The sequence below is a fragment of the Colletes latitarsis genome, unplaced genomic scaffold, assembly GCF_051014445.1.
Source record: "Colletes latitarsis isolate SP2378_abdomen unplaced genomic scaffold, iyColLati1 scaffold0133, whole genome shotgun sequence".
NCBI lineage: Eukaryota > Metazoa > Arthropoda > Insecta > Hymenoptera > Colletidae > Colletes > Colletes latitarsis.
In genome coordinates, this window is record NW_027488483.1 from 1,556 (window position 1) to 12,500 (window position 10,945).

A 10,945-nucleotide genomic window follows, 5' to 3' on the forward strand; every position below is an offset into this window, starting at 1 on the left:
GGGGTAATTGCCTCGCGCCCTCAAGAAGAACTTGATCAAATCGCTCCCAGTTCGCATGCAACGTGCGGAATCGAGGCTGTGGGCTTCGATTCTCATTCACGTCCGTGAACTGTAAGACAAAATCAATGAGTCGGTGGTCACTGGAGGTCCAATCCTCGTGTACCGTCCAGTTTCGCACAATTGTCGCCATGTCTGGAGTCGATAATGTGACATCGATCCATGACTCACCGGCAGGGCTGGAGTATGTAGGAATACTCCCAGCCTCGTTCAAAATCGTCAAGTCGTGTAATGCGATAAACTCTTCGAGTTTCTCGCCTCGCGTGTCCGGTCGAACGCTTTCTCCCCCCCAAAGGTGGGATTTGGCATTGACGTCCGCGGCTATCACGACTCGACGGTGTTGGAGAGCATCGAGTGTCCTCTCCAAGCGTGCCAGACTTGGTTCAATGTCTTCCGAGCATTGAAAGTACTGGCTAACGAGGTAGAAACTACCGAAGGGTCCGCTAATGCAAACGCAGGAGGTGTGAGTATCACACAGCTGTGTGATTTTTACCACCGAGATGTCCGGGTTTCTGACCACTATTGCGGCCATAGCCCTTTCATTCTCGGCGATCACCTTCGCCGTGAGCCCAAAGCCTGGAATCTGTCCCTGAAATTGGTAAGGTTCCTGCATGAGCAACACGTCGATCTCCTTTGCGTGCATTAGCTCGCTCACCTCACCATGAACAATTAGCGCACGCCGCATATTATGCTGCGCGATGCGCAATTGCCTTAGAGGATTCTCCGGGTCGTGTCTATCCATAATTCGTACGAGATACTGCTAGATCGAGTGCTGCCTGATAGGCAGGGCAGTTCTTGTCTCGTGACTTATGGTCGTGCTTCTTGCCTCTTGCTTTACAGTTCGAGCAAGTTGGGGACTTACTCTTCGCTGTACAAGAGGCAATGGTATGCCCTTCTTCGGAGCAGTGACCGCAAACCTCGTTCTGCGCTTTACAATGTTTGGCCATGTGGCCAAACATTTGACACTTAAAGCATCGTGTAACAGAGACATAGTCCTGCACTCTGCATGCGGACCAGCCCAGGTACACTCTGCCCATGCTCTTCAGCCGCTGGCGAACCTGCGGACTGACTTCCATGACCCAGTTGGCAGTGTCCTTTTCCTTCGGGCCGGTTGCAAACCGGACCTTCAGATTGGACGACACATCCCCCTGGGTCATATCGCTGAGGTTTTGCTTCCAGATGCTGGAAGAAACCTCCTCTTTCCTCATCGACTTGGGAACGTCGTACACTATAAGTGTAGGGTTCCTCAAAGTCGGTAGAGTAGCTGAAAGTCCTACTTCTTTCAGCTTCGCGCAGTTGACGAAGGCCTTCAGATCCTCCTTGCGCTCGGTCTCGACGGCTATGCCACCGGAGTGGATGCGTCGGACAGACCTAACGCGGATCTTGGCTTTCGCCGGCTTAACCAGGGACAGAACAGTTTGCTTGGTGACTTCACTGTTCTGTCCTTTCCCTTTCTGCGGGAAAATACGCACCACATGTCGTGGTGGTTTAACCGCTTCCGGGGAAACTCGATTGGCGTCGACCTTTACCGCTTGCGCGTAGGTCGTCGCCGCACGAACTGGTGCGGGTTTCGCAGTCGGACGGGAACCCGTCGTCTGTGAAACCGTCGGGGCAACCCTCTCCGCGATCCTCTGGGAGGCTCTCACCTCTTGCCGGATCGCCGCGAGCTGTCCTTTTAAGAAGGAGTTCTGGATAAGAACTTCCTGGACTAGCTCGTAGAGGGCTGCCGCGTTGCCAACGATCAAGGCTCCGGTTTCCTTGCTGAGCCTGGATTCTTTTCCAAGACAGCTGGTCCGGATACCCTTGAACAGTTTCGAGGCCTCTCCACTAATTTTGTCGAGAGGCCTGTTCGAAGGACCAGGTGTCGCCTCCGCCGACACCTTTCCTGGCATATTCTCACCGCTTTTCTGGGCTTTTTCTGCCCTTTGCGGCTTCTCTTTCTTCACGACGGTTACCCAACCGTCGCTGTCGACTTCATGGCCCTTTCCTCCGTCCGGGGACGTGGCGTTGCCTGCTGAGGTTGCCTTTGGCTTTTTGGCCTCTGGCTTCCTCGGTGGAGTTGTACGGGGTGGTGTCCCCGATCCGTCCTTCTTGACATCCTTTTTGATCGCAGGGGATGTCTCACCTGCCGGCTTTGGTGGTGTAGCCGTCTTCCGCGTCGAGGGTCTGGTGCAGGGGGGCGTTTTAGCGCCCTTACCCACTTCAACCGCCTTCGCCTTTTTCTGAGGTGGTGAAACCACCCCAGCTCTCTTACTCACCGCCGTCGTTCTGCCGGGAGCAGCGACAGCGGCCTCCTTGACTCCCTTTTCCCCCTTGCGGGGTACCGAGGCATCTATGGGGGTTAGTTTTATTTTAGGATCCATGCTTACTTGGAAACTGTTTCGTCCCGGCGTGTGTCCCGGCCTCCATGGACCCTCAATTGGAACCCGGCTCCGCCTGGGTTAGGACTTGCACCCGGGATATAGTCCGCGAACAAAGGCCGACCGGGCTTTCCCCGGACTCCTAGGTTCACTTCCTCGCCCAATAGAACCCACGAGTGGTGTTCCGAGCCGATTGACTAGGCACAGGGCTGCTTTTCTCGCCTAGCCGCCTGTCTAGACGAAGCAGAGGCCAAAGGTACGTGTTGGGCAGCTACACTCCCGCAGGAGAGAGGGCCCTCAGATCCCAGGATCCTCCTTTCCGCCGACACAGGTCGCCACGCACGGCAAACACGTGGGGAACAAACCTCAAGCAGATGTTCCCTCTGCTTCGCTACGCCCGGTTTCTGTTCCCTGTTTTTGCAGGGAACCCGCTGCGTAACTAGGACATGACCTCGGGCATCATGTCCCTGTAGCATTAGCTCCAAAACGTGGGACTCGTCCTTAGCACGACTAGTAGAACTCACTTTGCCATCATCAACTATGCTCTTGACGCTTCAGCGTCCTTTTGCCATCGCCAACGACGGGAGCTGCTGTCAGCAGCGCGACGACGGTCTTACATGTATAAATACATGTTGTCTTTCGTCGTTGGCGTACCTTTCAGTGTTTTCGTCATACGCTGCATATCCTTCCTATATGCAGCGTCCGTATGGCAAGGACTCCGAGTCTGACAGAGCCGTACACCACCGGTTTACAGCTCGGAGTTGAGCTGGTCTAGGCGGAGTCTTCTAATGGCCAGGGGAGCGATCCACGTTTCGAGGCCCGTCTCCCTACCTAGGATACTAGCGTGGTTTCCCAGCCGACACCTTCAGGCAGTAGGGAGCAGCTCAGCTACTTCTACGGTGGCCTCCTTCCGTCATTCGTCTGGCGTTACGACGTCTGCCACCAGATGTTTTGGTGTGCTGGGTTCTGCCAAGCCCAGCGGCGTATTGCTTTTCCCAGCGGCGTATTGCTTTTGGGGACGCATACAGACGTCGTTTCGTGTCTCTTTCTGATCTTGGATTTTTGCTCAACGTGAAAAGGGGGCATGTAGCCCCCTTTTTGATTTCTGGTGTCAGGATCGCCTCCTCGGAAAAGCATTAAAGCAAAAAGGGGGCTTAAAGCCCCCTGGTATGAGTTAGGTCTTTATTGGAGAAGCCCCAGATGTTCGAGTAGGAACTTTTGAAAAGTTCCTTAAAGTGAAAAAGGGGCATATAGCCCCTTTTTGTATAATATACCTTCTCCAATAAGCCTTAACGTGAAATGGGGGCCGAAGCCCCCAGGTGTTAAGTATACGCTAATCATAATGCTTCCCCATCTCTCTTTGCTTTCCTGACACCACTCTTTTCTGACATCTCTGTGTTTGCACAGTACGAATGACGGATCACGTCTTGCTCGGGAAGGTGGGGTCGCTACTCCCATACGGTGTGCCCCTGCACCGCCCCTGCCGAAACCAGAGCCCCGTTGGCCGGCATAAATGCCGTTTGCAGCGTCCACCGCGTGGAGGAGGGGTTGGCACATGCGATCCTGGTGCCGTATAGCAAGCTATACGCCCGGACGGCTTCTAGACGCCAGTAGATAGGGACAGTGGGAATCTCGTTAATCCATTCATGCGCGTCACTAATTAGATGACGAGGCATTTGGCTACCTTAAGAGAGTCATAGTTACTCCCGCCGTTTACCCGCGCTTTTTTGAATTTCTTCACGTTGACATTCAGAGCACTGGGCAGAAATCACATTGCGTCAACACCCTTGGGGGCCATCGCAATGCTTTGTTTTAATTAGACAGTCGGATTCCCCTAGTCCGTGCCAGTTCTGAGCTGAGTGTTGAATGGCGGCCGAAGAGGACGATCGACGACGGCAAGCCGCCAACGAAAGCCTCGCAGCAAGGAAGATCCGCGGGAGGCCAAGGCACGGGACCGAGCTCGGATCCCGACGAGAACGAACGAATCCGTTCAACGCCGTTCACCTCGCCCAGGCCCGGCACGTCAGCCAGACTCGCTTCCCGACCAAGCCCGACACGCCCCGCTCCTCAGAGCCAATCCTTATTCCGAAGTTACGGATCCAATTTGCCGACTTCCCTTACCTACATTAATCTATCGACTAGAGGCTCTTTACCTTGGAGACCTGCTGCGGATATGGGTACGAACCGGCGCGACACCTCCACGTGGCCCTCTCCTGGATTTTCAAGGTCCGAGGGGAAGATCCGGACACCGCCGCAACTGCGGTGCTCTTCGCGTTCCAAACCCTATCTCCCTGCTAGAGGTTTCCAGGGAACTCGAACGCTTATACAGAAAAGAAAACTCTTCCCGGATCTCCCGACGGCGTCTCCAGGTCATTTTGGGTTACCCCGACGAACTACTCTTACGAGGGCCCGAATGGTATACGGTTCCGCTGCCGGGTTCCGGAATAGAAACCGGATTCCCTTTCGCCCGATGGGTGTGTGTCTCTCTCTCACATCGCTCAAGTTATTTTATTTTATAATCGTTTCGCACTTGTGTGACTCGTTTTTCTTTTTGGTTAAAAAAAAAACGTTTAAAAAAATTGCTTTTACACATATTTTTTTACACAACTCTACTATACTGTTGTTGCCATGATGGATCTTAATAATATAATATAATAAATATAATAAATATATATATATATGTATGTTTTTTCTCGTGTTCGAGTCAAAGTGGATGATTAAGCTTTGTAATAACTTCGTTTCGTTTCGTTTGCTGCGTTTTTTTAGGACACCTCATCTTCATAGGATTTCTCTTAGGGCTTAGGATCGACTGACTCGTGTGCAACGGCTGTTCACACGAAACCCTTCTCCACGTCAGTCCTCCAGGGCCTCGCTGGAGTATTTGCTACTACCACCAAGATCTGCACCGACGGCGGCTCCAGGCAGGCTCACGCCCAGACCCTTCTGCGCACACCGCCGCGACCCTCCTACTCGTCAGAGCTTGATGGAGGACGCGGTCCACCCCCGAGAGGATGGCGCGTCCCTCCCCACTTGCCGCTGACGGCAGAGTATAGGCGCGACGCTTCAGCGCCATTCATTTTCAGGGCTAGTTGCTTCGGCAGGTGAGTTGTTACACACTCCTTAGCGGATTCCGACTTCCATGGCCACCGTCCTGCTGTCTTAAGCAACCAACGCCTTTCATGGTATCCCATGAGCGTCGACTTAGGCGCCTTAACTTTGCGTTTGGTTCATCCCACAGCGCCAGTTCTGCTTACCAAAATTGGCCCACTTGGCACTCTGATTCAAATTAGTCTCTTGGCTTCATGATTTCAAGCAAGCCAGAGATCTCACCCATTTAAAGTTTGAGAATAGGTTGAGGTCGTTTCGGCCCCAAGGCCTCTAATCATTCGCTTTACCAGATGAAACTCGCACGCGTTCACGAATGAACGAGCGAGTGCCAGCTATCCTGAGGGAAACTTCGGAGGGAACCAGCTACTAGATGGTTCGATTAGTCTTTCGCCCCTATACCCAGTTCCGACGATCGATTTGCACGTCAGAATCGCTACGGACCTCCACCAGGGTTTCCCCTGACTTCGTCCTGACCAGGCATAGTTCACCATCTTTCGGGTCCCAACGTGTACGCTCTGGGTGCGCCTCTTCTCAACGAGAACGAGACGCCCCGGGAGTGCGAGGCCGCGACGTGACGCGGCCCATCCTCCCTTGGTCGACGCTTACGACGACTTTCACTTTCATTTCGCCTTTAGGTTTCAATGTCCCAATGACTCGCGCACATGTTAGACTCCTTGGTCCGTGTTTCAAGACGGGTCCTGAGAGTACCCAAAGCAATAGCGTCGCTGACCGGTAATTCGAAGCTTGGCCGGTCCGAGGACACCGTCTGCTAACAGCTGGCCAGACCCGGGGAGGGCGCTGCGTCCACACGCTCCGGGTGCTGTCCGAGCTTGCGACGGGCCTGGACGCATATACCATTCGAGAATGGATTGGTTGCGGCCCGATACCGTCGGAGTACCGTCGTGCAGCCGGCCGGGCGACCGAGCCTCTGCCGCGAGCGAACGAATGCCACCGCGACAGGCAAATAGCCCAGGCCGTAGACCGACACACAACGGGTCGCGACGTTCTACAAAGGGAGAAGTGCACGACTACGTCGCCGGTTATTCGCCGAAGGGGTGTACCCCGCGTTCTGGAACCGAGGTCCCAACGGGGGAATCGCACGCCAACGGGAGCCAGCTTCGTCGTCGATGAATCTCCCCATTCGATCTTTTGGGTTTCTCAGGTTTACCCCTGAACGGTTTCACGTACTCTTGAACTCTCTCTTCAAAGTTCTTTTTTCAACTTTCCCTCACGGTACTTGTTCGCTATCGGTCTCGTGGTCATATTTAGCCTTAGATGGAGTTTACCACCCACTTAGGGCTGCATTCTCAAGCAACCCGACTCTAAGGAGAAATCCTCCCCAAACGCGTACCGGTCGCTACGGGCCTGGCACCCTCTTTGGGTAAATGGCCCCATTCAAGATGGACTTGGACACGGTTCGACGTCACGGGATAGACGGATCCTCCTAAACACTACATTTCCCTGCGGCAATAACCGTGGGATTCAGTGCTGGGCTCTTTCCTGTTCGCTCGCCGCTACTAAGGAAATCCTAGTTAGTTTCTTTTCCTCCGCTTAGTAATATGCTTAAATTCAGCGGGTCATCTCGCCTGCTCTGAGGTCGTCGAACAAACTTGTTAGTTGAAAAAAAAAAAAAAAGAAAAACAAATCGTACACCGTAACGAATCGGAGCAACAAGAACCTGGTGTATATATGGAATCGACCACCACCTCCTACTTCTCCGCGTCCTCCGATAGCATATAATAGCATTTTGCTTTCTCGGAGAAAAGGATATCAATGATGGGTTTTTAGCGCCTCGCCAAAGTGTCTCCCTTCTGTCTTAGTTTTTCATTCGTTCGATGCGAAACGCTCGCTAGGCGTAACCGGCTGATTACTTTTAACGTCCTTCCGTCGCTTTTCAAATTAAAGAAGAACCACGGTGTGTGTCTATGATAGAACTACCCGATCCGATTTTCGTTGATTCTTTGATAGTCTACCAAAGTCCACCGTAAGTTCGAAAGAAAAGCATTCGTGGACTGGACGACCGGCTAAACGCGCGGTCTCGCAATCGATATACATATTCGTAACAAAGAGAGACATGGGGCGACCAACTTCTCAGAGTATATCCCTTCTTTTGGGTTCCGTTCGTATCGCGCTTCTCGTCGTGTTCGTTCGAGCCTCTCCATAGAGGATGATCGTCCGATTCGTTTGATAAATTATCATTTTTCCCTGGGGCTGTACGAACGAACAGAGAGGAAGACGACGACCGACGGATACCACAAATTTCACGTGGTAGGGCATATATTACATATCATAATTATCAGTGTTTGGTCAAATTTCTTTCCAGTGTCCTTTTTGTTATGCTCCAAAACTAGTATACGCTTTATTTTCTCTTTCCTTTGCATAAATTATTAACTTCGGGCAACGTCGGGAGCGCCGGTAATCATTAGATTTGTACGAAACGCGATTTGCGCCCCACGGTGGTTTTTAGTGCCGTCAAAGTCAGAAATCGTAGGAGCGGTGCTTTAACGGGCGGTCGTGATGATACTCCAGACAACACGACGCACGACGCCGTAAAACACTCGCGCGAGTCCAGACTGATCTCTGCCTCACCACGCAAGGGGTGCGCAAACTTGCCAATAATATATAATATTTATTCTTTTTCGTACGTCCAGCGACAAACGCCAACGAAATACCCAAATTCTCGCTCGTACGTTGATACCTTTCTCTTCATCGACCCGGCTCCGAAACGTTCTTCGCCATCTCCCCGAAAGGAGAGGTAAACGACGGCGGGGTTAGGGAATCTGAGAACAACGCAAGCAGTTTTAGGACAAGTGAACGACCCTCAGCCAGGCGTGGTCCAGGAATTTTATCCGTGGACCGCAATGTGCGTTCGAAATGTCGATGTTCATGTGTCCTGCAGTTCACACGTTGACGCGCAATTAGCTGCGTTCTTCATCGACCCACGAGCCAAGTGATCCACCGTTCAGGGTAATCATATACAATTTACAATTTTTCTCTTTGTATTTAAAAATGCTCCTTGTTCTTTGCTTTAAAAATATTCGATGTTCGCACCTCCGACCAGCGTATCGACGGAGGATTGAACGCGCCATATCGACGACAAAAGTTTCTTTTTGTTTCCTGAATGACGGAAAACCATCGTTCGACGGCCGGGCGTACAGTACATTCAAAAGCCTTTGCGCGTGGCTGCGACCAAACGGGTATAATACACCCGTATATTCTTGGTTCCGAACAGTAACTTCACGCGCAATCGGGCGAACGCACGCGGCAGCGCCCATCGGTTGCTCGATGAAATCGATGCGATAAACTACAGCCTTCTCGGCTGGTCGTCGTTAGTCGCGCGAGCAACGGATGGCCGCACAATCGACGCGTCGTCGTTTGCGATTATTCGCCTCACGTTAGCCATGAGTATGTATATTATTCATTTACGAACGAACGCGGCAGCGTCCATCGGTTGCTCGATGAAATCGATGCGATAAACTACAGCCGTCTCGGCTGGTCGTCGTTAGTCGCGCGAGCAACGATGGCCGCAAAATCGACGCGTCGTCGTTTGCGATTATTCGCCTCAAGTTAGCCATGAGTATGTATAACATTCATTTACGAACGAACGCGGCAGCGTCCATCGGTTGCTCGATGAAATCGATGCGATAAACTACAGCCGTTTCGGCTGGTCGTCGTTAGTCGCGCGAGCAACGATGGCCGCAAAATCGACGCGTCGTCGTTTGCGATTATTCGCCTCAAGTTAGCCATGAGTATGTATATTATTCATTTACGAACGAACGCGGCAGCGTCCATCGGTTGCTCGATGAAATCGATGCGATAAACTACAGCCGTTTCGGCTGGTCGTCGTTAGTCGCGCGAGCAACGATGGCCGCAAAATCGACGCGTCGTCGTTTGCGATTATTCGCCTCAAGTTAGCCATGAGTATGTATATTATTCATTTACGAACGAACGCGGCAGCGTCCATCGGTTGCTCGATGAAATCGATGCGATAAACTACAGCCGTTTCGGCTGGTCGTCGTTAGTCGCGCGAGCAACGATGGCCGCAAAATCGACGCGTCGTCGTTTGCGATTATTCGCCTCAAGTTAGCCATGAGTATGTATATTATTCATTTACGAACGAACGCGGCAGCGTCCATCGGTTGCTCGATGAAATCGATGCGATAAACTACAGCCGTTTCGGCTGGTCGTCGTTAGTCGCGCGAGCAACGATGGCCGCAAAATCGACGCGTCGTCGTTTGCGATTATTCGCCTCAAGTTAGCCATGAGTATGTATATTATTCATTTACGAACGAACGCGGCAGCGTCCACCGGTTGCTCGATGAAATCGATGCGATAAACTACAGCCGTCTCGGCTGGTCGTCGTTAGTCGCGCGAGCAACGATGGCCGCAAAATCGACGCGTCGTCGTTTGCGATTATTCGCCTCTGGCTATCCGTGAGTATGTATAATATTCATATACGAACGAACGCGGCAGCGCCCATCGGTTGCTCGATGAAATCGATGCGATAAACTACAGCCTTCTCGGCTGGTCGTCGTTAGTCGCGCGAGCAACGATGGCCGCAAAATCGACGCGTCGTCGTTTGCGATCATTCGCCTCAGGCTATCCGTGAGTATGTATAACATTCATTTACGAACGAACGCGGCAGCGTCCATCGGTTGCTCGATGAAATCGATGCGATAAACTACAGCCGTCTCGGCTGATCGTCGTTAGTCGCGCGAGCAACGATGGCCGCACAATCGACGCGTCGTCGTTTGCGATTATTCGCCTCAGGCTATCCGTGAGTATGTATAACATTCATTTACGAACGAACGCGGCAGCGTCCATCGGTTGCTCGATGAAATCGATGCGATAAACTACAGCCGTCTCGGCTGATCGTCGTTAGTCGCGCGAGCAACGATGGCCGCACAATCGACGCGTCGTCGTTTGCGATTATTCGCCTCAGGCTATCCGTGAGTATGTATAACATTCATTTACGAACGAACGCGGCAGCGTCCATCGGTTGCTCGATGAAATCGATGCGATAAACTACAGCCGTCTCGGCTGATCGTCGTTAGTCGCGCGAGCAACGATGGCCGCACAATCGACGCGTCGTCGTTTGCGATTATTCGCCTCAGGCTATCCGTGAGTATGTATAACATTCATTTACGAACGAACGCGGCAGCGTCCATCGGTTGCTCGATGAAATCGATGCGATAAACTACAGCCTTCTCGGCTGGTCGTCGTTAGTCGCGCGAGCAACGATGGCCGCACAATCGACGCGTTGTCGTTCGTTTGCGATTCGCTTCAGGCTACCCGTAAGGATGTATATTATTTTATTACTTCCTCGCCGTCATCAGGACGTTTCGTTCGGAGCACGACGACGAGCACACACGCCACCGGGCAAAGCGGGATACGCAAGTTCAAACCGTAAAGGAACGTCG

General features: G+C 52.3%; 1 non-coding gene and 1 pseudogene across 1 annotated transcript; both read right to left on the bottom strand.

The window, feature by feature from the left end:
• Positions 1-4,002: 4,002 nt before the first annotated feature.
• Positions 4,003-7,125, bottom strand: LOC143351334 (large subunit ribosomal RNA; annotated as a pseudogene).
• A 1,215-nt stretch (positions 7,126-8,340) lies between these two features.
• Positions 8,341-8,495, bottom strand: LOC143351333 (5.8S ribosomal RNA). The gene has a single exon (XR_013081678.1). It is a non-coding gene; the product is annotated as a 5.8S ribosomal RNA (ribosomal RNA).
• Between the last annotated feature and the right edge of the window lie 2,450 nt (positions 8,496-10,945).